Source organism: Cynocephalus volans, chromosome 3 (assembly GCF_027409185.1).
Source record: "Cynocephalus volans isolate mCynVol1 chromosome 3, mCynVol1.pri, whole genome shotgun sequence".
Classification (NCBI taxonomy): domain Eukaryota; kingdom Metazoa; phylum Chordata; class Mammalia; order Dermoptera; family Cynocephalidae; genus Cynocephalus; species Cynocephalus volans.
The window spans coordinates 131,505,012-131,532,854 of record NC_084462.1 but is presented as its reverse complement, the minus strand read 5'-3'; positions in this window follow the sequence as shown (position 1 = coordinate 131,532,854).

Below are 27,843 nucleotides of genomic sequence, written 5' to 3'. Positions count from 1 at the left end.
TATATCAAACTAAAAAGCTTCTGCACAGCAAAAGAAACAATTAAAAGAGTTAAAAGACAACCAACAGAGTGGGAGAAAATATTTGCAAAATATACATCTGACAAAGGATTAATATCCAGAATATATAAGGAACTCAAACAACTTTACAAGAAGAAAACAAGCAACCCAATTAAAAAATGGGCAAAAGAGCTAAGTAGGCATTTCTCTAAGGAAGATATCCAAATGGCCAACAGACATATGAAAAAATGCTCAACATCACTCAGCATCCGGGAAATGCAAATCAAAACCACATTGAGATACCATCTAACCCCAGTTAGGATGGCTAAAATCCAAAAGACTATGAACGATAAATGCTGGCGAGGCTGCGGAGAAAAAGGAACTCTCATACATTGTTGGTGGGACTGCAAAATGGTGCAGCCTCTATGGAAAATGGTATGGAGGTTCCTTAAACAATTGCAAATAGATCTACCATACGACCCAGCCATCCCACTGTTGGGAATATACCCAGAGGAATGGAAATCATCAAGTCGAAGGTATACCTGTTCCCCAATGTTCATCGCAGCACTCTTTACAATAGCCAAGAGTTGGAACCAGCCCAAATGCCCATCATCAGATGAGTGGATACGGAAAATGTGGTACATCTACACAATGGAATACTACTCAGCTATAAAAACGAATGAAATACTGCCATTTGCAACAACATGGATGGACCTCGAGAGAATTATATTAAGTGAAACAAGTCAGGCACAGAAAGAGAAATACCACATGTTCTCACTTATTGGTGGGAGCTAAAAATTAATATATAAATTCACACACACACATACACACATACACACAAAAACCGGGGGGGGGGGGGAAGAAGATATAACAACCACAATTATTTGAAGTTGATACAACAAACAAACAGAAAGGACATGGTTGGGGGGGAGGGGGGGAGGGAGAAGGGAGGGAGGTTTTGGTGATGGGGAGCATTAATCAGCTACAATGTATATCGACAAAATAAAATTTAAAAAAAAAAAAAATTAAAAAAAAAAAAAAAAAAAAAATTATGGGGCTTTGGATAACTATTTTCTTTTATTTAAATAATTCTTGAAATGGAATTAACTAATTTAATGGACTTCTATTAAATAAGCTTTTGATAATCTATTTTTTATCTGTAAGTAAAACAGTTTTTATTTTTCATATTATTTTTCAATAATCCACAAACAGACAGAAGTTTCAACATAGTAATTATTAATCTGGCATTTTATACCAAATTTCATTTTATGAGAAATGGCAATTTTACTTTGATGGGCTATTAACATTAGGTCAGATAAATTGAGTGTCATTAATAAATATCTATATTTACATGAAAATAATTAAGAGGAATTCAGGAAATAATGTTATGACATTAATATTTGATATTTTTGCAATAGTTCCAAGTAATCTGTTGTATAACCAAGGTGCTTTAAATTGCTCTACTTTGTGGTCTTTTTAATCCTATAAGTCACAATATAGTGTAGTGAACATAGGAAAAATATTTAAATATCAGAGTATGCTTGTCTTGATATCATATATTACTGTGCTAATTATTTTGTTTTAATAATCAACAATATTATGTATTTAATTCATTAAACAAATTTTATCATCATCTACTATGTGCCAGGCAATGTTTTAGGATCTGAGATAGCACAGTGAATCAAACATTAAAAATGTTTCTGTCCTCCATCTTACATTCTAGTATGTATATTTGAATAGATGAGCAGGAAGTGAACCTCAGCTTCTTTCTAGATGATAAATGCTTTGATGCTGTCGACATCTCCACTTTCATGTTATAGTCTCTTCTGCTTCTATTTTTTGTCCAAACTTCTTCCTGGCTTGTCTTTTCCACCAACTTTGTGTTAATCTTCTTTGCTAGCCCTTCTTTCAATACTTCAAACATTGGAGTTCCCAAAATTATGTCCCTTGGTTTCCTCATCCCTTTATCCTTTTTCCTGGAATACTACCATTCACTCCAAAGATTTCATCCACCATCTTTATGTATTTGATATCTAATTCCAATTTCCTCTCTACCCCAGGCCTTTGAATTCCAGATCATTATTTTACCTGCTTCCTGATCATATTCCCCTTTGTATTCCAAAATAAAGTTCAAGGCAAAACCATTGTATGAGGCAAGTGGACTAATTTAATTGATGTATAGCAAAATTAATAAAGCATTGCCAAATAACATAATTTCAAATGTAAAATGAAAGCACCGTTAGAAATATATACATATATTAACAAACACGGCAGTACAGAAAGAGTTTAACACATCCTCAATCTGTGATAGGCTAGGTTCAGATGATCAATATAGCCACAAAACATCACAACGCACTAATTAATTATTAGAAAGATATAAATTTTTCTAATATTATAGTCAAGATAAGTTATATGTGAACATTATAACAAAATTATATTGTTTATAAAGTTTTAAATAAACTTCTAAAAAAATCAAAACTACAATTAGTAAACCAAAATCATTAATATACAAATTGCATATTGAATACTATCAAATTTAACTCAGCAATAACTTAAAGTATTAAGAGAGCATCACTAGAGTTCATTATTGAAGTCAAACACATGTATTAATATTATTCATAATAAAATGATAAATAATGATTGTTGATCAATATGTACGGACAACTATTATCTCGTAAACTAGTGGTTGTAGCCTCTAGGAGTTGATTTATAGATTCGCTAGTTGAAAAAGTATTTAGAATGTCAAAGAGTGGAACAAAAAAATAGAGTCTGGAGGAGAGCTGGGTCTTTTTTGGCAACTGGTCCCCTAGCTGTATTAATGCTAGAATCTTAAAGAACTTGAAAACTGAATCTGAACTTCCTCTTTCAGTGAGGGACTCTGAAAGGCATGCATAGTCATTGGTGCGTCAAGCTTGAAGTTAAAATGTGTGAAAGTGTGAGAGAGAAGTTGTCCATACATATACAAAAAAAATATTACTTGTCCTTGGCATATTGAGAACTCTCAGCATTTGAGCATTGTTTCAGTATCTTAAGATCTTGAATTTTGCAATCAATAGTAAACAACATTCCTGGCCGGGATGTCAATGTTGTCAAAAAAGACTTTAGACAAAATAGGAGAGAATGCTCATAGCAGTTAACACCCATCAACAGCTTCCAGTGAGGTAGAACCACAGCAAAGAATATAAGAAAGCTGAGAAAATTTATGCCAAAATATAAAACTTAGATAAAATCAACCAATTCCTAGAAAAATTCAAGTTAAAACTGTCCCACAAAGACATCAATATTTGAATAGTCTAGAACTACCAAAGAACTTAATTCAGCAAGCTAAAATTTTCTCACATAAATACATCATGCCTAGATGGTTTTATTGGTGAGCCATAACAAATATTAAATAATAGATGGTAAACTTTGCCACACAACAGAAAAGGAAAATTGTCCTACAGCTCATTTATGGGATTATTATAATATTGATATGAGAACAGATAAGAGCAATATGAAAGAATTTTCAGATCAATCTCACTCTTGAATATAGATACAAAAAAATCCAAAAGAAAATTCATCAAGCAATATATATCATGATGGAGAATTTGAGATTTATCCAGAATTTCAGGGTTGGCTTAATACCAAAAAGTCTATTAATATAACTCACCACATTAAGAGATTAAAGGAGAAATTCTAAATGATCACTTTGGTAAATGCAGAGAAATATAAGTCTATAGTGTTGCATGTTATATCCCTTAACATAAAGTAGAAAAGGAAACATTCAAAATATGATAAAAAATATTTACCCAAAACTTACAGTGAAATATATTAAAATAACTTATTCCTTTAAATATCCAGATTACATTATAAATCCAGACAATGCCTACTATAAACAATTTTATTTCATCTTTTACAGGATGATAAAGAAGAGGATAAAGAAATATATGCAGGAATTTGAAAGGAAGAAACAGATATTTCATAATAGGCTTGTTACATTACCCTAAATAGAAACCCCCCCAAAATCTACAGACAAATAAGTATAATTAATATATGATTCCAGGTGCAATCAGGAAAGCAGAAATGATAGAGAGGGATTTAATTCCAGTAATTAGGTTACAAAATTGTTGAGTGGATTAGAAAAACAAAGGGGGATAGGCAGTATCTGGAGAGATTAAGAAAGACAGGGGAGGAGATCAGGGACTACAGGAAGCCGCGACAATGAAAGGAGATCAGGTGATCTGCCCAAGTGGCAGGCACTACCGCATGAGAATGAGACCCCAGCCCTTTTCTGGTTTCCGGCCATCCAAGGCTGTGTGCTCTTCTGAGCTACCTGCCTCTGTCCCTAACTACGACTTAGTTACTGCAGAAGCCAGTATTTATTTCCTATTACCAGCGCCACCACTGCTAAAATTAGTTGCCTGAAGCCACCGCAGCTGTGGCTGCTGCCACTGTGAAAGCCGGTAGTTGCTTGTGGAAGCCACAGCCTCAGTTACCTCTACAGTACTACGCCTTCCTCTCTAACCTTCTGAGAGCGTCGACCTTTATCAAAACTTAATCACAACCCAGGTCTCAAGGCATTCTGGGAAGTGTAGTTTTCAAGCATTCAGATCCAGCCTTAGAGGGACAGAATAGAAAGGTGAGTGTGAGCCTCAGAACCAACAGAAGATATCTGGTGAAATTAATAAAAGAAATGAGCAAGTTTTCTAAATACAAGGGCTCGATTTACAATCACTGCACAGAAACTGAATTTTCATATAAATCATTAATTATAAATTAACATTAAAATAGCATTTGCAATATTAAAAATAGGATAATTTTTTAATGTGGATTCTAAAACAATGTTTAATTCTAAAACAAAATATTTAAGACTAGAACTAAAATTACAAAACTTTATTATAAGACATTAAAGAATATCTAAATGAATTTCAAAATATGGCAAGACTAGAAAGACTCAATATTTCCATTGCCAAGTCTGGTCTTCAAAAAGTTCATGGAAAGATTAGTATTATCTTTTAACTCTATTTTTCCACAAACCTTTTGAAGTGCTTATATAGAATCAAGGCAACTCTAATCATCACTATAACATCTGTTTTGTTGTTTTTGTTTTTGTTTTTATGTTAGCAATTCTAAAATTTATATGGATGATCTAGGTTCAAGATATACATGAAAAAGAATAAATATGAAATTGTCCTAGCTTATGTAGAGCATATATAAGAAGACCCTATATACATATGGTAATTTAGACCAAGTAATGAATATATAAATGAAACAAACTAAAGTACCCAGATTTACAGATGTATGCCATATTACTACATTATAATACTATCATTGCCAATCAATAGAAAAATTATGGACTGTTAAAAAAATTGTGGTAGCAAAATTAGTTGACATTATTTTTAAAAATTAAATGGTATTGCTATCCCATTCTATACAAATCATTTTCAGGAAGACTAAAATATGTAAATAGGAAAGCAAAATTTAGAACACTTAAAAGGAATTATAAGGTAGGAAATTATGACATCTGTTAATCAGAATCCACCATAAACACAGTATAGAAATTGAAATAAAATATTAAAACAATCAGAGCTGACAAATACTTGTACCATATTAAATACAAATAGTTACTTCAATAGAAAATGAAAAACAAATAGGCATTTCACAGAAGAGAAAATATATCTGTTCAATAAACACATGAAAAGATAGTCATCCTGTTCTTTATTGGTCATCAAAGCCACTAAGAGAGCTGCCAGCTCAGGGCCTTTGAACTTGCTGTTCTCTGTGGCTGAAAGCTATCCACCTGACTCACTCTCTCGCTTCCTTCAATTCTTTTCTTCATCGTCACAATAATGTTTCCTTTACCACTTGATATAAAATTACAACCTTATCGTTCATCCTCAGCAATGCTTTATTGCTCGGTCTCCATCTATGTTTTATTTTATTTATTTTTTTCCCATCATGCCAGTCAGCCTCTAACCTCCAATTTTGTTTGCATGTTTACTTATTTATTTATTAGCTCTCTATTGTAAATTCAAGGACTATGTTCTTAAAATACAAACATCGTGCAGCTACTTTGGAAAAAAACTATTTGTTTCAGTCTTAAATGAATTACAAACTCTTCATCTATAAAATGGGGCCACAACATACTACCACTAAATGAACTTATTTACATGTTTGTTAAACAGATAGGTCTAGGCTACCATGAATTTTGTTCACGTAAAACATTTATCCTAATGAAAGAAATAATTGTTCTGCTCACACATTTTTAGACAAGCACTGGATCATCACAGATTGTGCATTCTTAGATGTATTAGAGAATCCTCACAGAAAACAGCTCAATACAGTTTTTGTTCACGGTCATGAAAAATATCCATCGGTTTGTTTATTCTTTATAGATAAGAGAAATGAGACCTATTCAAGTTATCAAAAACAGAATGCTAGAATGACAGTTGAGAACAACATTGTAGTAAATCTCTGGAACAGGTTGGCATTCATCTGGGAGTTCTGAAGATTCTGAAGTACAAACATCCCACTGAAAACAATTAATATAAAAAAAATCATTTTCCAGAAGAACTGGAGGTTGTCAAACTTTGTCCTGAACTTTTTAAAAGATGTTTGTGGCTTACAGGGAATTATGGACCAGTAGTACTTACATTAGTATCCCCTCCTTCCTCAAAAAAAATCACAAGGTAATTGAAATAAAATAAAATAAAGCTAGTCATAAAATATGAAAATAAATTTAATTCCCCTAAAATAAACCATTATGTTTCCTATAAGGGCACAATAAACTTCAGACTCAATAGATGAAAATAGTACATTAGCTGTCTCAAAACTACAAGAAATATTTGAAAAGATCAAAACAATAATTGACCAAGGGAGGAAAGTTAGCCTTTTAAAAATTAAATGAGAAGATAAGAAAACAATCTTGACATTATCAAAAATTCATAAACTGAATACTGAGTGAGAATGAGAACAAAACTAAACAACATCTGTAAAACTGAAAAAAATAGTATTTGGGGGGTCAGAATCTCTCCCTTAGGGCTACAGTTCCGACATATGATTTCAACAGTTATGTATTGCTCTACAATGTATGTTAGATTTTATTTTAACAGGCATGGTAATATTTATATAAAGACATAGGTGACATTATCTAAGACCACCTAATTTATCTTTTACACATGAAAGTAATTATATTTGTACAAACTAGCAAAAAAAAAATTTAAATATTTTTAATCTTTTATATATGTGTGTATATATATATATATATATGTATTTTATTGTACATATCTGTGGGGTACAACATCGAACATCAATACCAGTGTGCAACATATGATGCTCAAATAAGAACAATCAGCACATCTATCATCACACAATGCAATTGATCCTTGTGGCCCACCACCAATTCCTCCCCCTCCCTCCTACCCAGCAACCCCACACTGTTCCCCTCTCTCGAAAAGTCCAATGTATTATTGTGATGGCTGCATGCCTTCTCCTTCTTTATTTATTTGTTCATTCATTCATCTATTTTTTTTTATTAGCTGCCACATATAAGTGAGGACATGCAGTATTTCTCCTTCTGTGCCATGCTTATTTCACTTAGCATAATTTTCTCTCAGTTTATCCATGTTACTGCAAATGGCAGAATTCTGTTCTTTTTATGGCAGAGTAGTACTCCATTGTATAAATATATCACTTTTTCCTTGTCCACTCATCTGATGATGGGCATTTTGGTTGGTTCCATATCTTGGCTTCTGTAAACAGAGCTGCAATAAACATGGGAGTTTCACTTCGACATGATGATTTCCATTCCTTTGGGTATATACCCAGAAGGGGGATTGCTGGATTGTATGGCAGCTCTATCTGTAAGTGTTTGAAGAACCACCATGCCATTTTCCATAATAGCCACACCAATTTCCAGTATCACAAACAGTGTAGGAGCGTTCCCCTTTCTCCACATCCTCACCTGCACTTGTTATTTGCTGTCTTTTTAATAATTGCCAGTCTAACTGGAGTGATGTGATTATCTCAGTGTAGTTTTGATTTGCATTTTCTTGATGTTCACTTATGTTGAGCATTTTTCCTGTATCTGTTGGCCATTTGTGTATCTTCCTTTAAGAAATGCTTATTCATCTTCTTTGTCAGCTTTTTAATTGGGTTACTTGATTTTTTACTGTTAAGTTTTTTGAGTTCCTTGTATACTCTGATTATTAATCCTTTGTCAAATTCATATTTTGAAAATATTTTTTCACACTGTGTTGGCTATCTTTTTGCACTATTGATTGTTTCTTTTGCTGTGTGGAAGAAGTTTTTAGTTTGATAGAATCTCATTTGTTTATTTTTCTTTTTATTGCCTGTGTTTTTGGTGTCATATTCATAAAGTCTATGCCCACTCCTACTTCCTGAAGAGTTTCCCCTATGTCTTCTCATAGGAGTTTTATAGTTTCATGACATACATTTAATTCCTTAATCCATTTTTAGTTGATTTTGGTATATCTTGAGAGACATGGGTCTAGTTCTGTTCTTTTGCATATGGATGTCCAATTTTCCAGCACCATTTATCAAAGAGGAAGTCTTTTCCCCAGTGTATGTTCTTGGTGCCTTTGTCAAGGATCAACTGGCTTTAGGTATATGGGCTGATTTCTGGGTTCTCTGTTCTGTTCCATTGGTCTGATTGTCTGTTTTTATGCCAGTATCATGCTGTTTTAGTTACAACAGCTATGTTGGGCATTAATTCCTTTGTACATTCCCACCTTCGCATCCTGGATTCTTTTTCTCATTTCCTTGTGTCATCTAACTGAGCCTTCTTTTATCTCATTGAATCTCCTTAGGATTGTTGATTGAAATTTCTTTTCAATCATTTCAAGGACTTACTGTTCTATAGGATCTGGTATTTGAGAATTATTATTTTCTTTTGGTGGCATCATATTTTCTTGTTTTTTCATACTTCTAGTATCTCTACATTGGTGTTTGGTCATCTGGTAGAACAGTTGCTTTTTCTAGTACTCTTGAGTGGGGGTTGAGGAGGGGCAGTTCCTCTTATAGATGTGCCTTATAATGATGGTTGAATGGGGTGTTTTAGTATTGGATCCAGGTAGATGCACTAGTATAGTCTCCATGTAGGTACTTTGACGAAATTCAGTATTGGAGTTGCATGAGAGTGCCTCTGTGGCCTAGTACCTGAGACACTTAGAATTTCCTTGCTGAGGTTGGTGACACTATGTTGGTTCATCAGGACACAGGCAATCTTTCAAATTTTGGGGGGTAGTGCCTTGGGGTCTTGTCACTCTTACGTTATGGTGGGTGTTCTTGGGTGGGCCTGTTGGCAACCTGGCTTGCTCTCCCTGACCCTGATGTGTACACTGGGGCATATTAGTGCTCTTTAATTTGAGTGGGGACCCTGAGTGGGTTTTCTCTTTTTTCTTTACTCTTTCCCTGGGCTCCACTGGTGACTCTTTTTTCTGTTTGTGCTGGTGACTGGTCAGTGGGTCACCTATGAGGCAGCAGTGGCTGCTGGTGTGGCAGTGAGCCACTCTTATGGAGGCAGTTGCTGTGGCAATGATTATCACAGCCCACACATTCAGCACCAGTGTCTGTGACAATGGCAGGGAGTGTTGCTGATGGCGCAGCTGCCAGTCACACAAGCACCCTCAGCAGCAGCTGGGTTGGGCTCTTGAGGTCAGGGCACTTTAGCAGTGTCCCACATGGCTGCCTGTCACCAACAATTGATTTCTCTCTCTCTCTTTTTCACGAATATTGATAAAAATGGGTTCCTCTGGAGGGAGTGGAGAAACAGAAAGAGGATTGCTACATCACAGATGATCTGACCTTAGTTGAGAATAACAGGAACTGAACTCATTGAGAACGAAGTATGAGGCTGGTCAACTCCCACCTGGGAAGTTCCTCGATGATTATCTGAAACATGCAAGCATGTCTACATGTTCACACTTGGTCACCATGAATCAACATTCCACCACAGACCCTTATAAAACCCTTTGGCAAACCTCAGCTGGTAAAGTGAGGGTTGGCCCCAAGAAAGTGAGCAACAACCCAAATTTAAATATTTTTAAGTGCTTATTATATATAGGCCTGGTAGGGAGACTTTTAAGATGACTCCCAAGAGTCCCTCCCTCCTGGTTTGCACATAATTTCTCACTTTGATGTAAGCTGTATCCAGTTACTTGATTCCAACCAATGGAATACAGAGGCAATAGGATGTCACTTTCCTGATTAAGTTACAAAAGATTCTGACCTCCATCTTGCTAGCTGACTATGTATTACCTTCTTCCCTTATACACTTTGATGAAGCAAGATGCTAAGCTCAATAAAACCATGGGGCAAAGGAACTGAGAGCAACTTCAGGCCAACAACCAGCAATGAACTGAGGTTCTCAGTTCAATAACCAGGAGGAACCGATATTTGCCAACAATCGCATAAGTGACCTTGGAAGTGGATCCTTATCCAGACAAGTCTTTAATGAGATCCCAGCCCTGTATGACATCTGGATTTCGAGAGAAGCTGAGTATCAAGTTAAGCTGTGCTGAGAAGCCTGACCCAGAAACAGTGAGGTAATAAGTGTGTCATGTTAAAGCACTAAGTTTTGGGGTAAGTTTTATGCTTGATAAATAGGTAATACAATAATATTATTTAATTAGCACTTACAATGTGCCAGACACTTTTTTAAGTGCTCAGCATCTATTAAATTAATTTAATATTTTAAACTTTTCTATGAGGCAGATGCAATTATCTCCAATACAAGCTGAAAAAAAGACATATGTAACATCCTCGAAGTTAAAGCATCCTCGATTAGCAAAGAGAAGATCCAAATCACAAGGTAACTAAAAAAAAAAGTTGATCTTTCTTCATAAAAAATAGATACTTTTAATTATTTATTACTGCCTTTTACCTAACTATAATGACATGTCATTTGTCTAATTCTTTTTGTGAAATAGAATTATTTCATTTATTTTAGTCAATCCTTGAAACAATTGAGGGTTTTTTTCTGATTTAAATAAAGGTGAAGGACCTACTCTACCTGATTTCAAAGTTTATTTTAAATTACAGTAATCAAAATAATGTGGCAATGATGTTAAATAGATCAATCTGAGGGAGAGAATGCAGAAATAAATGCACATGCATATGTACAATTGATTTCTTACAAAGGAACCAAAGGAAGACAATAGGGAAAGGAAAGTTTTTTCACAGAAAGTACTTAAATAGCTGGATAACCATATAGAGAAAAATTTCAATTCTTATCTCACACCATATATAAATATTAACTTGAAATGATTCACAGACCTAACATAAAAGTTAAAATTATAAATCTTCTAAGAGAAAAAGAGTGAAAAATATCTTCAAGACCTTGGTTGGCAATAGTATTTTAGGATACAGAAGTGGTTATCACAAAAAGAAAAAGTGGTAAATTGTGCATATTCAAAAAATGAAAGACTTCTGCTCATCAAAAGATACCACTAAGAAAATATTGAAACCATAGAATGAAAGGAAAATATTTACAAGAGACATATGTACACGACAAAGGACTTATATTCAAAATGTTTAAGAACTCCTATATCCACAAAATAAAGGCAACTACAGTCAAAAGTGGGCTCAAGATTTTAATGAAAACCTCATGATACAAGTTATATAAGTGACTAACAAGGAATAGAAAGTGTATCATTAATAACCAAGAAAATATAATACATGAGATACATGAGATAATATACATGAGATACTATTTCCCACTAATTAGGTTGACTAAATTTTAAAAAGATTGAAAATACCAGATATTGCTGGAGATGTGGTTCACTTTGAATTCTCATACATTGCTGTTGGGAGTGAATAATGGTGCAACCACTTTTACAGTTTTTGCTGATTCCTTACTGAGATCAATTCTAGAGAGTTTCTTAGTAACTAGTTTCTTAGTTTCTAAAAGTTCTATGTCCCATTCTAACCTATGACCCAGCAATTCCTCTCCTAGATATATATCCAAGAGAAATGAGTATAGAGGACCCCCTAAATAAAAAGATTTGTTCAAGAATGTTTGTGGCACTTGTATTCATAATATACCCCACCTGGAAGCAAACCAGATACCCATTACTGCAGGAGAATAAGTTTTTAACTATGGTATATTTACACAATGAAAAACTACTCAGTAATAAAAAGAAACAAACTACTGATCAAACAACATGTATGAATCTCAGACACTTTAAGTTGAGTGAAAGAAGCCTTATATAAACTAGCAAATATTGTATGATTTCATTTACATAAAAAATTTTTTTAAAAGCAAGTTAATTTATGGTGGTAGAAATCAAGCCAGAGGTTGCAGGTGAGTGAGATTTACAGAAAACTTGCACCAAATAGTTTTTGGGTGACGAAACATTCTATATCTTAATCAACATGGTAGTTATATGGTGTGCATGCTTGGCAAAACTCAGTGAAAACAAATTTTATAGATGAAAAAATGAAACGGATACATTAATTTTTCCAGGATCATAGTGTTAAAACATGGAAATGTCAGGCCTAGGCTCCAGATCTGCTGTTTCTTATTGTGTTTACCTTTTTAATTGCACCAGTTGTTTTCTAACTTGTTGAAGAATACTCTTTTTTCAAATAAAATGTTATTTTAACTATTTGGTAATATACAGTGTTGAAGAGGAAAATATATACTATGCCTGTGTATTTCTATGTGCCTGTATGTGGGATGTGTAAATTGGTGTGACTTTTGGGGGGCATATTCACAACACCTATCAACAGTAAACATGCGTAAATATATTAACTAGAAATTTTGCTATTAGAATTTTATTCCACAGAATAAAATTACACTTAACCAAAAAATAACACTAATAATAAGAGTAAAAAGTACAAGTTATTGATTTTGCATTATTTATAATAACAGAGTGGAAGCAACCAAAATGTTTATCAATGGGAGTTAATAAATAAATATGAAACAATAAGATAGAAATTAAGAAGTTACTTGAAACAATGTCTATATATAGTAACATACGAAGATCTTTGAGACACAATAAGTTAAAAATAAAGTGCCTAGGAATTTTTATATTGTAATGCTGTTCAACTGAAAATATGAGCGTACACATGTATGTGTTGAAAAGTACAGAGAATACTTCTGAAAGACACATACATTCTTGAGGTAAAGAGACTCAGTTAGGGATAGAAGGAAGACTCACTTTTCGTTGGACTATTTTTGAACTGTTTAATATTTTTTTAACAGACTGAGTATATTTTTTCTCTTGCATCAATAACAAAAACAAAGAACACAAAGTTTATGCCAACTCATAAATACTGGTTTCTTCTCTGTGTGTGAGAAGATGGGATGAGATGAATAGGGGACATGATATCAAAGGAGTCTATAATTGTATCCATAATGATTTATTTATTTTAAAAGCAAATATGAAAGAATGTTAAAGATTAATGATTCCAAATAATGAGAATATGAGTGATGTGTATTTAATATTTCAATTTTTACAATTATTCCCCAAACTCAGAAAAAGAAGAGAATGAATAAATAACAGAAGAAAGGGAGAGAGGGAAAAAAAGAGAGGAAAGAAAAAAGAACAGAAGAAAAGGGGAGAAAGTAAAGGAGAGAGGGACGGAGAGACATGAGGAGAGATTGTGAAAGGGAGAAAGGGAAATAAAGAGATAGAAAAAAAAGGTCTTATGTTAAACTCCATGTAAAACAAAGAGAAACAAAGAAGCTTTTGTTGAAGCTGAGAGGGACCCTAGATACCCAGATGCTTTGCCTAGTCTACTACAGCCCCTGGTGCAGCTTTAAGAATGTTAACACTCTTTAGAACATAATAAATAACCTCTGTCCTGAATTATAACAGTCTTCTGGGTTTGCAGATGTTTTTATTTACTCACTGGGCAAGCAAACATGTATAGCACTGGGCAGTATCCAGTGACATTGAAACTGGTTTACATGAATGTTCTGGTCTTGGAAGCCACATTTGAAATCACTTACTCTCTGCATGTGTTAAGTTTTCTATTGAAAATTAATAAAAATATGCAAGGATACACACTCACTTTTAGATACTGGGAGCTGGAGTAGAGAGGAAATACAATGAGATGTAATAAAAATTGTAAATTTCATAATATAGTATCTTGGAGAAAATTCAATAGAGGAAAAAACATTGCTAAGAATACATAAGTGAGCATTCACTAGTCATGTGCACTTTATGAAAGAAACCACAATCAACTGGATTTTAAAAATCTGGATGATATAGAAAAGTAAAAAGAAAGAGAAATTTTTTTCAAACAAGTGGCCTACTGCTGACTTAACTGGCTCAGGATCTGAATAAACCTAGGATTCAATAATTTTTAGAAAACTTGTAGAGAAAACTCTCCCAGAACACATTTGTATAAGAATCTGAGAAACTTCCCTGTTAAGAGTCATCCAATGGGAACAGGAACTCAGTTTGTACAACATCCTGCAAGGTGAGTAGCTGGACAGAGCTGGAGGGAAGATGGGTCCAAATAAAGCAGCGATGGGGGGCAGTCAGATCACCATTTCGCCTAACCCCTTGTGCTCCTGCTTGAGTCTCAGGCCAAAAAGTCTGCAATAATAGTCCTAGTAAGACTTTGGAAATCTCTGATATTGTGAAAGCAAAGTATGCAAGAACATTCATTGAGTGCAAGAAGCTTCTGTTGGAAGGAGTGATAATACTGGTAGAATTTTGCTTTAAAGGAAATATGTCCAAAGTGGCCGGCAGCATCCAAGCCTCGGTTGTGGACAGGCAGCAGGAGGGGGGTGGGGAGCAGTGTGGGCAGCACCTTTGATAGGCTTTGGCAAGAATAGTTACTATGTTGCTTCCGTGGAAACAAAAAGTATCACTAAGGAGGTAGGCATAAGAAAGGAGTAAAGTGGCAGGTACCAACATGAAATGAAAAGTTTACATCTGGAAGGTTTAAAGAAATCTTAAGCACCATTCCCCAGAGAAGAATTAAAAAGATGAGATAGATAAATATATGGATATAGGAATGGGGATAGGGATAGGGATAGGGATAGAGATAGATGCATGATACGTAGATGATAGATATTCCTCTACTTCACACTAGAAGATGAAAGTCATGGGAAGAATAGCACATGATAGAAAAGAAATATTGTTAAAGATTGAATGTTTGGATAATAATGTATAGGAAATACTAGCTTAGGGTGTAGAGGGGAAAAATGTTAAGGACTTGTCAGCAATAAAGCACTAATAAGTGGTGGTATTTTATATATACCTTTAATTTCCCCAAACAGACAAGTTTTCAGTTAATGTTAGAATTCTTAAGCCTCTTCCGATCAAATTCTTTTTTTTTAATCAAAAGCTTTGACATTCAGAGTAATTGTACTGATGTGGCTTTCAGAGGCGAATTTGGATTTCTGAAACAGACTATTCACGTTCTCTTTGCAGTCCTTCCATAGCAATCTTATTCTCCTGTAGATAATTTAGGTGTGTCTGATACATGGAGAAAGAAAACACATCCTCTGCTCTTTCTGTATACTGTTATTGGAGTGAGCAGGACTGAAGCCACGTTAGGAACTAGAACCATGTGGGCTTTAGAGAGATTTTAAAACACACCGTTTTTTTCTTAGCATGCATTTCTGAGTTACCTCTTTTCCCGTGGCTACTTGATACTTTGAACCTTGGTTAAAGGGCAGGATTCATTTATTTACATAAATGTAAGTTGTTTTCCAAGCAGTCTGGAGCTGCAGACTTGCTGAGACACGTACTATCTGACACTGAGAAACCGCGGAAGACATCAATAAAGCTATGCGGATTCCACCCTGAAGCAAATCAAAATCCTGCAGGACCCAAAGATAACATCAAGGATAAGAACAGAAGCCAGTGGAGCCTTGACAGGAATTTGCACCTGGCTCCTTACACGTACCCCAACAACTCACATCCCCCTCCCTCCCGCTTTTCACTCCCTCAACCCCCTTTTAAAAACCTTCTCAGTAAATCTGAGTCTTTGAGATGGTGTTAGTCTGGCTAGCACCTTCGGGTTTACCAGACAGATGGGTTAGCCTAACCTCTCTCTGCAGGTCACCGGTGTTACTAAATAAAGCTGACTTCATTCTTCACCAACATTTGACTTTCTAGTCAGTTGTTTTGTTTGACGGCAGGGATCTGGACTTGTGTTTGATAATACCATCTTACTACACACATATTAATTAAGCACCTAATTTATGCCAGGAAATGGGACATGAATCTCAGGAATTCCCTCCCTCTCAATGAGTTTGTCCTCCTTCACTCGCCTGGTCAATAAGGAAATACTTGTGCAGATCACTTGGAAAGTAAAAGCAGCCAGCCTGCATTTGCACACATCTCACTAAAAGTATAAGTAAATAGAGTATATTGAGAGAGTATTCCAAAATCTAAAGACCATTTAAGTTACCATAAACAGAAATAACTGTAATTGCCAAGAATATTATATTTAGATTTTGAGGTAATACCCTACCCTTTTTTATTAGCTTCATTTTAGGCCTCATTTTATTTATTCCTGTATCACCAATTTCTAATGTATGTTCTTGTATATTTTCTGTATTCCTGTAAATTTTAAATTTCATTTATATATTTTTGGAACAAGATAGTTTAAAAGTAATCAGGCCTTTGATACATAAGTAGTTCAGTTCAGAGAAAGTTAAAGGTATACTCATCCATGCTAAGAACAGAGGAACAGATAGGTAGCAAGTATAACACTAATCCAACAAGTCTGTGATATAACTTACCCAAGGGATTATTGTCCCTGGGTCTATTTGTCCTATTATAAAGTGTATTCTAAAACAAAAGTTTTTAGTTTATATTAAAAACAAATGTTGACACATTCACATGGGCTGAAACCCATGGAATAGATTGAGAAAAACATTTGTACACTGGAAACTTGGCAGCATTACAGCTATGAGTATAACCACTTGGATGGGAGTTTAGTTCATGAAGAAAGTGAGAAACATGTTGATACCAAATAATTAACAAGAGAGACATCAATGCAGGGAATAGACAGGAAAAATAAAATGAGGTTCCCAAAATTCTGGCCAGAAGGATGCACAAAATGTACCTGCTATTTAAAAGATCAGAATAAGGAGAGAAAAAATAAGTTGAGAGAAAACTAAAATCTCTATTTTTGTATATTTAATTAAATGATGGAGATACAACACAAGCTTTCAAAGGACAATTGATAATAACTGAAAATATTATAGAGCATGTTGCAAGGAAATAGGGGAAGGAGAATGCAGTCAGGGAAAGAAGGCTGTAGGACACTCACAGAGAAGAGCATGGGAGAAATGAATGACAAAATCAGGTAAGATGTCACAGGACACATGCAGTGTGTATTTCTGTAGGAACAAAGGCCTGAGAACACAGTAATGTCTTTCAGTGGGCAAAGAGCACAAGAATGAGAAGAATATTTTTGAATCTACACTTTCAGAGAGCAATGAAAACTTACCAACAGTAATTTCCCTGGAGTATGCAAGGAGTAGCCAAACTGAAAAAAATATTATAACTATGAAGGAAATTTAGAAACATAAGGAAGATGGAAACGGGGAAATGACAACTTATTGAGCAGTATCTATATGCCAAGTTTCATGCTAGACACTCTGTGTTCTCTCATTCTGGACTGCAAATATTATTATCAATTATAATTTGGAATAAAACAAAGACATTTAAAATCTAGGAGGCTCCAGAAAAAAAACACAATCAGAAAGTATTTTAATCGTTTAAAAGAAATTTCAGATAAGCAAGGTTGAGGGTCTACAAAAAAACTGGCCTGGATTCTTCAAAATGTTAAAGTCATTAAAGACAAAGACTAAAAGTGACTAAAGGAACATGGCAGCTAATAATATTAGAGTGTTATATGAAAGTTAAGTAAAAATTATGGTATCTTTCAGGATTTGTAATAATAGTGGTATTTTTCAACTTTTAAAAACTCGTAACTTGTAATGGTTTTTTCTTATTTCGAAATAAATGTTCACTGTCATGCTTTTTTATTTGTAATGTAATATACTTTACACTATAAGATTATTATGATATAAAATAGTATAATGTAATTTCCTTTTTTAATACAGGGTCCCTAAAAATGTCTGAACTTCAAGCCCCACAAAGCCTTGAATCTGCTCCTAGAAAAGATGGAGATTTTATACTCAGAAATGAAAGAGAAGGAAAAAATAAGTTTTTATACAGTAGGCATATGCTATAAAGAAGAGATGTTAGGATGTTCTTCTAAAATATGCAGTCATCTTCTGGCTGAAGTGATTCCAGACCACTTAGATGGATACATTTAAACCTTAATCTTTAGAATCAATATTCAATATTTAAACAATCAGTTAATGTGTATAGCAAATTTATACACACAAAACGACCTACCTATATTATTATAATTACAAAGCAGTTTCACAGAAAGACTGGCATTTACACTCAAGCAAAAGAACTCTACTGGAATGTTTAAACTGTGAAAAGAAGAACTAATTTAAGAAATGCAGAAGTTAAAAATGAATAACTTGAAAGCTGGATTACCCTAGATATTTGCATTTAATTTTCTCTTTTCACCCTGTTCATCTGTTATTAACCTATTCTTTGGTGCCATTGTGAACATCTATACAAACAGGACCAAGGCAAGGATTTAGTTACTTAATGTTTAAAAAACTAAATGTTCCCATTATTGGGCATCTGTTAGTGTTCCCCTTTTATACAAGTAATCAAAGAAGCGGACCTGACTTTTTTCAAATGTCAGCTGTTTCTTAAAAATCAGCACACACGGTCTTAACCATTTCTGTTCTGATATTGTCTGGTAATTTTTTGTCCATTTGGATTCTCAAGCTGTATCTTGGTGCTATTGTCCTAAAAACTAGACACTATTTATTATTCATTACCAGAACCACATATTACAGAATCCATAAAGGCAAGTATCTAACAGGTTTTATTCAGTTGCATGTTTGTACACAGACTTCTGTATTCCATCCAAATAAGTAAATATTTCAAGTTTCAGTTGCTACTTCACAGCTTCAGAATGTCAGATAAGACCCTAAAAGAAATTCTTCCAAAATATTGTATATTAGTCACCTACAGGAGGGTTCAAAAGATTTGAGTATAATTTCTAAGTGACAGTTTTCACCATGTTAAACACATGGTGCTAAACTTTACATCAGCCAGTCCATAAATGTTGTCTTGTTAAAAAGATATCTTGTTTCTGGCTTCCCACCCTGAGTAAATAAGATACCAACAGGGTATTAGTTACACTTGTCTGTGACATCAGCCATCAGACTCATCAACAAACTGTGACTATGAAGCAGGAGATGAGCATTTAGAAAAAAATCTTTAAAAGCCTGTTGAAGATCCATTAACTACTGATTCCTCTGGGAGAGCTGCCTTCTTAGCATCCTCTTTCTGACATTGCTTAGAAGCATGCGATCTGAAGGCAGCTCACTGTTAGTTAGACCCCAAATTACACACTGGAAGATACACAGCATCTGGCTGGATTCTGCTGTCAGAAATTCTTTTACAGCAGGGCCACAAAGAGAGACTCAGTGTCTTATTTCTGTGGCCAATACACTGTTAATTTCTAATCTGGTACAAAGATCTGATTAGTCAATGAACATATTTTGTTGATAAAAGCTCTAGAAAACAATTAAAATGCAAACTAATTTGTTTTGGAAACTCTTGATACTATCTAAAATACTTGCATCTGGCATGCTAAACATTTCAGCTTTCATCAAACTCTGCATGTCCCAGTTTTTGGCCTTCCTAGTTCATGATTATTCCCAATTTTTTTTTTTTGGAAATAACTGAAGGACTAATTAGGTCAGTTGTAGCTTGGCTTCAGTGCCAAGTCTAGGATCCCAGCTGGAAATGGAAGGCACTCAGGAGAGCAATCACCATATCTAACGCTGCTGCTTGGCTTTGGGGATGATTGACATTTCAAGAACTGAACAAGCTTAATAGTGAATGAAATGCATTGAGGCAGAGCTGACACTAGGAAATGAACACATTTGTTTTCCAGATATTGCCAGGCATTTGCTATGTGCCAGCCATTGTGCTAGGTGCTGCAGATAGGTTAAAATGAAATAGCCCGTGCCCAAGGAAACTACAGCCTATGGATTCAGACAAGTATGTGACTTACAATATAGTATTATGAATGACACAACTGAGACAAAAAAAATGAGGAGTTACTAGAATACAAAGTAGGAGAATAAAATGAGTTTTAAAGGAAAAAGGAGGAAGGTTTAGAGAAAGAAGAAATATCACTGGGAGTAGAGCAGTGACAGGGAAACTAAAGCACAGGTAAAGAAGCAAGACAATGGAAGATGTGATGCCTTCTGAGAAATTAATATATTTAGAATATAGAGTATACATTTATTGTCATGGCCCTTAATACTCTGCATTCTTTACCTACATCCAACTTTTCCAACATGTTAGATGTTCAATATTCTTTGGTTGCTCAAGCCTTTGTTCAGATCCTACAATACCCCAAGCTCTTTCCTGGCTCAGAGACTTTGACCATTTGGTCCTTCCACAATTGGATTAATTTTATCCTTTACATCAGCTTAAAAATTACCTCCTAAAGACATATTTAAGTGGTCACATCTCCCTTATATTATTTACCATGATGACAACCTACGGAATGCCAGTATGAATAGGTATAATCATTTATAATCATTTTTTTTGCATTTACTTGTTTATTGCTTATTTATAGAAAATCTCTGTCTCCATATCATGATATAATTTTCCACCATTTGTTTGTGTAATATGAATGTTATCTCACCAGTGCCTAGATCAGCATCTGGCATATAATAGATGCTCAGTAAATATGTGTTCAACAAGTAAATGAACATTTCCCTCTTTCTTTACTCTAAGTTTCAGAAGAGCAGCGATAATAGATCTTATTTACATTTGTCTCTTCATGATTTAGGTCAGCTCTTGACACAAAGCAGATACTCAAAAAATAGATGTTGATTGAATGAATGAATTAATTAATGCAAGGTGGAGAGCAGTAAGAGATTGGACTGATGAGGTAAATAAGAAGCCAGATCCTGAAGGGCCCTTTAGCCTTCATTAAGGAATTTAGATTTTGTTTTGAGGGCAATATTAGCAAATACATACTTTCCAAATTGAAAGTGACACGGTCAGAATTTTTTTTAATAATAAAGGTTGCCAGCTGTGGTGTTGCAATAAATCAAAGGGAAAAATAGAAAATCTGGGAAATAAGTCTATAGAAACAATCTACATCATTAAATCTCTGTACAGAGGATTAAACATACTGGCATAAGAAAGAGAATGCTATCGAAGAACATTCTGTACATGGTCCCTTTATCTTTAGCTGGCCTTATAAAGCTTATAATGTTGCTTTCATATTTATGTCCAAATGTTCCTTTTCTTGGACACTAAAAGAACATTTTGCAAATAAAGCTAATTTATCTTCATGCTATGGGGACATATTAGGAGGGAACAGATTTAATTTTCTCAGAATTTTATGGATTTAACAATATTTAACATTGACCTTTTTCCTTTTTAAAGGAAACATAATACCATAGCATCTTTAAAATATGCTGAAAATACTCTATGACTATCTCTGATAATATAATCTTCCTCCCAGTCCCGTACAATGAGGTCGTGTTTACCTAATACTGAAGAAGTATTAATTTAGCAAGACAGACAAGAAAATAAATATGCTTCCTTTCAGGAGTGCTTTCTTTCATGCCTCCAACTTAGTGGTGGTACTTAGATAAATTGGGAAACTGGATTAATGGTCCCAGATGAAAACAATTTAATGTTTTATTAAGTCTGACATAGACGACATTCCAACTGTATAGTTTACTCAATATTATATGCATTTTATCACTCAATATAATACAAAATAGTGACAGATTCCCTGAAAGTTTATCAATTTTTGAATATCTAGATGGCCATGAAGAGAAAATTATAAAGACTATCATTTGTAATTTCTCTTTATACCTCTTAATTGTAGGTACCTGACCAAAATTTCCTGGCATGTCAGCAGTAGAGCTCAGATTTGAAAACATAGTAATCGTCTGTTGGTTTAGTCTGAAACCAGGCTTAATTTTTCAACTCTCTGTGCTCAGTGTTTCCCAGATTCATGAGATGAATGATAAACAAATGTGTCTCCCAAGCCATCCTTATTGAAAGTAGTTCCTTTCACATTGCAGTTCTAAAGTTCTTTGAATGAGCATCTTGCCTGAGTTGGTACCTGATTAATCTTCCTAGAATGATGTATTTGTAAATCTCATTGTCTTATACAAGTCCAGAAATCCTTAAATGTAATTCAAAAGCAACAGAGAATCAAAGATATAAACATTTAAATAAATACTAAGAAAAAATGACTAACAACAACAACAAAAGAGTAAAGTTCTACACTATGAAACTAAAAGAGGATAAAATCGAAAACATGTTTAAGAAAATAATATTCTTAATGGCTTTTAATTGATCAAAATCGTCTGGTAACGAAGAATAATTATTTATTTATTTATTTGTGCTGATATAATTCATAAAATTGAAAACTGCTTTTCTTAAGCTAAAAGGAAAGAGATAATGGCATTAAAATGTTGTCATTGTGCATTTTTGAAGTCCTATGACCTTATTAGAAGATTTTAATTTTGAAAGGTAATTTATTTTATTTGCTTCCGTCATTTATCCAACATTGATTTTACTTGTCCAAGTTAAGTTAATTGATAGAAATCTTTGCAGAATGGCAGAGAACTCCCTAAAAAATACATTCCTGAAGTTTATCCTGTAGTTCTAACACAATGTGTGGACAGGAAAGACTGTACCTAAATATCTTATGCCAGGGACAAAATATCAAGAGACAGTTTTTCTTGGAGACAAGAAAATGATCTATTGAAGCAGTAGACCAACTACATAATCCTTCCTTACAGAGAGTCTACATTTTTATTATGTGTTCAAATATCTATAGGAACGATAACTGGGATTGAGATTTATGATCTATTTTCTTATCACACATATTTTCTGATTTTTTCATGGTAAAATATAAACTTGCAATTCCACTTAATGAATAATAACCTTCCAGCTATTTTTAAGAAAAACATAATTTACCAAAAATATTAAGCTAAAATGATTTTCATTGGATAATTGTTTTTTTCTGTCTCTAGTAATCCTCAGCTTTTGTTATATCATTGATCATCAAATTTTAAAAACACTGGAAAAATCAACTGATAATGTGGCTTATTCAGGGGAAAGAAAAAAATCCTTAAATGTTCCTAAAGCCTGTTTAATGATTTAGTTTTTGTGGCACAATAAAATGCGATTGACTCAATACTTAATTTTTTTTTTCTTTTTTTTAGTGGAATCCCAAGAGATAGAAGGCAACAACTGGAAAAAGATCTCCTCTGCAAAGTCTGAGCTCCACTCTTTTCTCTGGGAGAGGTAGAGCCAACACAATGTGGTGCTTCATTTCTCATCCTCTGGGGTTACATCGTTTCTCAGACTCTTGGCCAGCAAAGGGCAGTCAAATACATCCGTGTTGATGGCAACCTTTAAAAGAACAACTGACACACTTTCCACTGCTTTTTACAACTCCTGGGTTCAAACAGTGGCTAATATTAAGCACTCATGGGCACTTTGATGTTTACTTCCATATTAAAAAGATTAATAAAGCACAACCTTCTTTGATTGACCAAGCTGACTTTATTCTTTCAATATTGGAAAAAGCCTGCCAGTGGAGTACAAAAGGAGCCTTTTGTTTTTTTAACTAAAGGGAGCTTTTAATACTGTTATTCTGGTATTATTTAATATAGATGTAATCTCGGCTTTCCTTGACCGCAAGAACAACACACACCCACACGTAACCATGATGTTATTTTGTGTCCCATCTCAGTTTCCATGAATCAGAATTTTAGTAAGTGGGGCCCAGGGAATCTGCAATTTTATCAAGAAAATAAAAGTTCAAAAATTCACTGCTCCTAGCTCTTGAAAAACAGTAAGCTATGTGCCCATATACATATTTTACTACTAGAAAGAGAGGGAAGCAAAATTTGGACTCTAAATAGTCTAAACTGTATATAATCAATAAATAACTATAGTAATTTTAGCCATGAAAGAACCAAATTTAATATATAATATTAATAACAGCACTACATACATAGTCTTTATGAAAGTTTTCCAAAAATAATAAGATTTAATAGTGTGTTCTTTTAAGTTATTAGAAATGTGAAGGCTAATTTCTATCCTAGCTACTAATGTTTATCAACTAATAAGTGTTCATCAATTTTTTATTATACATAGTTAAACGTGATTACATCCTTTTGTCTAAATTATTTCACTATTCACTGTCAATGCAATACTTCTAAATGAGCGACCTTGATATATCATTTGAAACATTTTAATATCACAAAGCTTGTCCTGTTTGTAACTATGTATGTTTTGGGGAGGTGTAGAAATAGTGTAGGTGGAAATTCAGTGTTGAATAAAACACAGAGTGAAAGGTAAACAACAGCAACAACAACAACAACAAAAACACTGGCTTTAAATTTATTTGAATTGATTTAGACAAATAATGTAGATTTAAAAATTAAAAAGATTACTTTTATGTTTATGTGAATTGGCAGGAGAGGTGAAAGGTAACTAACTCATTTAACCTCCTTTCTGAAATAGACTGATAAAATGTTGTAATTAGAATTAAATACTTGGCAGTCACAAGGGGCTTATAAACCTAGGGTGACTTGAGCACTTCTTTTAAAGACAGCAAATGGCAATGTGGACATGAACTTGTTTCAGCTCTTCAATTTAGACTATAAGAAATATTTAAAAATGAGAAATACAAATTATATAGATAGCAAGAAATTGCATTTAGAAAAAAATCGAACAAAGCAAAATGGATGATTATAAAAAAGTGCAAGATAGTGATTTTTATAAATTCTGATAAATCCAATAACTACGCTGTGTATTATTTATATTTGTATATTACTATTTCATTATGTAGATTTTATATAACTGAATTGATCTTTAAAGGAATTGTAACTTTACTATATTCACCATTGTTCTTTTCTTTTTTTTTTTTTAACATCTGAGGAAATTAATTAAGAAAAATTAAGTCATTCAGAAATTCAGTAAAAGAACTAAGACTAGAATAGTCTTTACTATTGGAATCATTTTTCTAACTATTGCATAAAAGAAGTCAAAATTTGGAAGTTATCTGATTTAATTAAAGAATAAAAACGAAAATTTTTGTTTTAAATTATAAAATCTTGCATTTGACAAAGAATAGCTGTGATGCATGGACTACCATGAAATCATATGCTAAAGCAATTTGTGAGAAGCTCTAGGTCATAGCAGAAATTTAGTAACATGAGAACTATGTTTTGGCTTCACACCTCACAAATTATGAAGATTTCCCATAAGGACACTCAGTACTCAATTTGATCATCTCACTGTGTTTAAGAGATGTGTCTCAGTGCCATCAAACTTGATCACAAGAGCTCATCCATGTGTGAAAACAAAGTAAGTCAGGTCAGCGATTGATTCCACATTTTTTACCTTTATGACTGCAGAACATCAGCCTCCTTCCAAGAAGTTCTCTCTATCTGTATGAATCTGTAGAGCCGCAGATTATATGCCCAGTGAACCTAAAAGTCATCAGGACCAAGGCCAGCTCCTCCCAGAGTGGCTTTCCATACACCGCCTAAGCCACTTCTCTCACCCCTTCCGTTTCCCACTTAGGTGACTACTGTCAGGACACAGCCCAGCTGAAGCTCATGCTGCAGCTGCACTGTCCCCAGACAAAGGTATTATCTTCACTCTCTGAAAAGAATAGTGAGATGTCTGCTTATCTTTGTTCCACTCCTCAGATTAATACAGAATTTATGCTTTCGGCATTTCACACAGCTCTCCATCCCTACAACTTATACCTGCTTCTAGGAAATCTAGGTCAGAGGTGCTACACAGAACCAGGAACCTCAGGACCTGTGGTTAAAGCTATCTCATCACGTCACACTTCACAAGTTCCTAGGTGAATTTTACCTAGAATTTCTCTGAAAGCTCAAAATCCCACCATCCATCTCCATTCTCACCTATCAATCTATTTACCTAATAAGTCTAAATGTATCATTCTCCTATTAGGCATTCCAATTTCCATAAAAATCATAAGATATACATAAACTAGGAGTAGGGGGATGGGGGAGAGAATAGTGTCACCTATTTCTATAAGCCATGGGTAACATTGAACTACTCTGGTACAAAAGAACTTAGTTGTTACAATGTACAGACAATTACTTACTAAGAAGTGATATCAATTTAGCAGGGTCCAAGTTCTTTTATACAATTTTATAATTTCCTGTGAAATAAAATACTTGTCTTTCTCAAAAATTCACCTGAAAAACTTTTTATGGTACTTTATTGTGATCATGATTTTGATCATTGGATTAGTCGATTTCTATCGCTTGTAACAAAATACTTGGAACTGGGGGATTTATAAGATGATGAAATTTATTGCTTATGGTTTCAGAGGCCGGGAAGTCCAAACGTCCAGGGAAAACATCTGGGAGGGTTTTCTTTGGTGGTGGCTTTACAGCAATGCAAGGGTCTCACATGGCAGAAAATGGCAGAGGGGAGAGAGAGAGAGAGACAGACTCTCATGTGCTCTCCTTTTAAAGCCTTCGGAATCATGCCCCCTACTACCATTAAACCATCAACTTAATCACCTCTTCAAGGCCCCACCTTTCAATTACCACAATAGTATTTCCTACCCTCAATAATTACAGTGGGAATTAAGCCTCCAATGCGTAGACTTAGGGGGACACAATTCAATGAATACGCAGCAATTATCCTCTCCAACAAAAACAGCAATAAGAACAACATGCTCTCGGGCTCTCTTTGTATTCTGTTCTTTTCCTTCGTGGTACTAACATTCCACATACATTTCATGGTTGCCAGTATGCTCTGCTTTGTTCAGTGTTCCATCCCAAGGCACTAGAAATATGTGGAGCAGAATGGACATTCATAGTAACTATTGAATGAATGAATAAATATATAAATAAAGTATATTAGTTTGCTAGGGCTACCATAACAAAATACCACATACTGGATGGCTTGAATAACAGAAATTTATTTTCTCATGGTTCTGGAAGCTGAAGTAAAGATCATGGTGTTGGAAGGTTTACTTTCTTTTGAGGCCTCTCTCTTTGGCTTGCAGATAGTTGTCTTCTCATTGTATCCTCACGTGATTTTTCCTCTGTGCACTCCCATCCCTGCTGTCTCTCTGTGTGTCCAAATTTCCTCTTCTTATAAGAACACCAGTTAGATTGGATTACGGCCCACCCTAACTACCTCATTTTAACTTAATTACTCTTTCAATGCCCTATCTTCAAATATAGCAACATGCTCAAGTACTTCAGAACTATAACATATGAATTTTAGGAGAACACAAGTTAGTCTGTTATAAACTATGTACATTGACATCATGCACTCAAAATTCGAGATTACAAAAAAACAGGAAATTCCAACTTCCTTATGTGAAAATTTCACTTCTATCTGTTTAGTCAATAAGTATACATAGCATACAAAAACACTAAAATAAAATAAAATAGTTTAAAATGGTTTCTTAACAGAGAAAATATTTAGTAAAACTAATAAATTTTAATAGGAAATTTGTTCCAATGCCAATGTTTTACACAAGGAAACTAATTAACAGGTTGTAGAAGTTCTCATAAAATCCCTTTACAACTATATTAGGTAAGTAATCTCAAGAGACAGCATGAAGAAAAAAGAGTATAAGAGAAAAGGAGGAAAGTAAAAACAAAACTCTAGAGAATTTAAACCTAAGGGCAACATTTATACTTTAGAACTTAATTATAAGCATGAGTTTTATTTTTAAAACTTCATAAGAGCATTGTAAAAGAGAAATAGA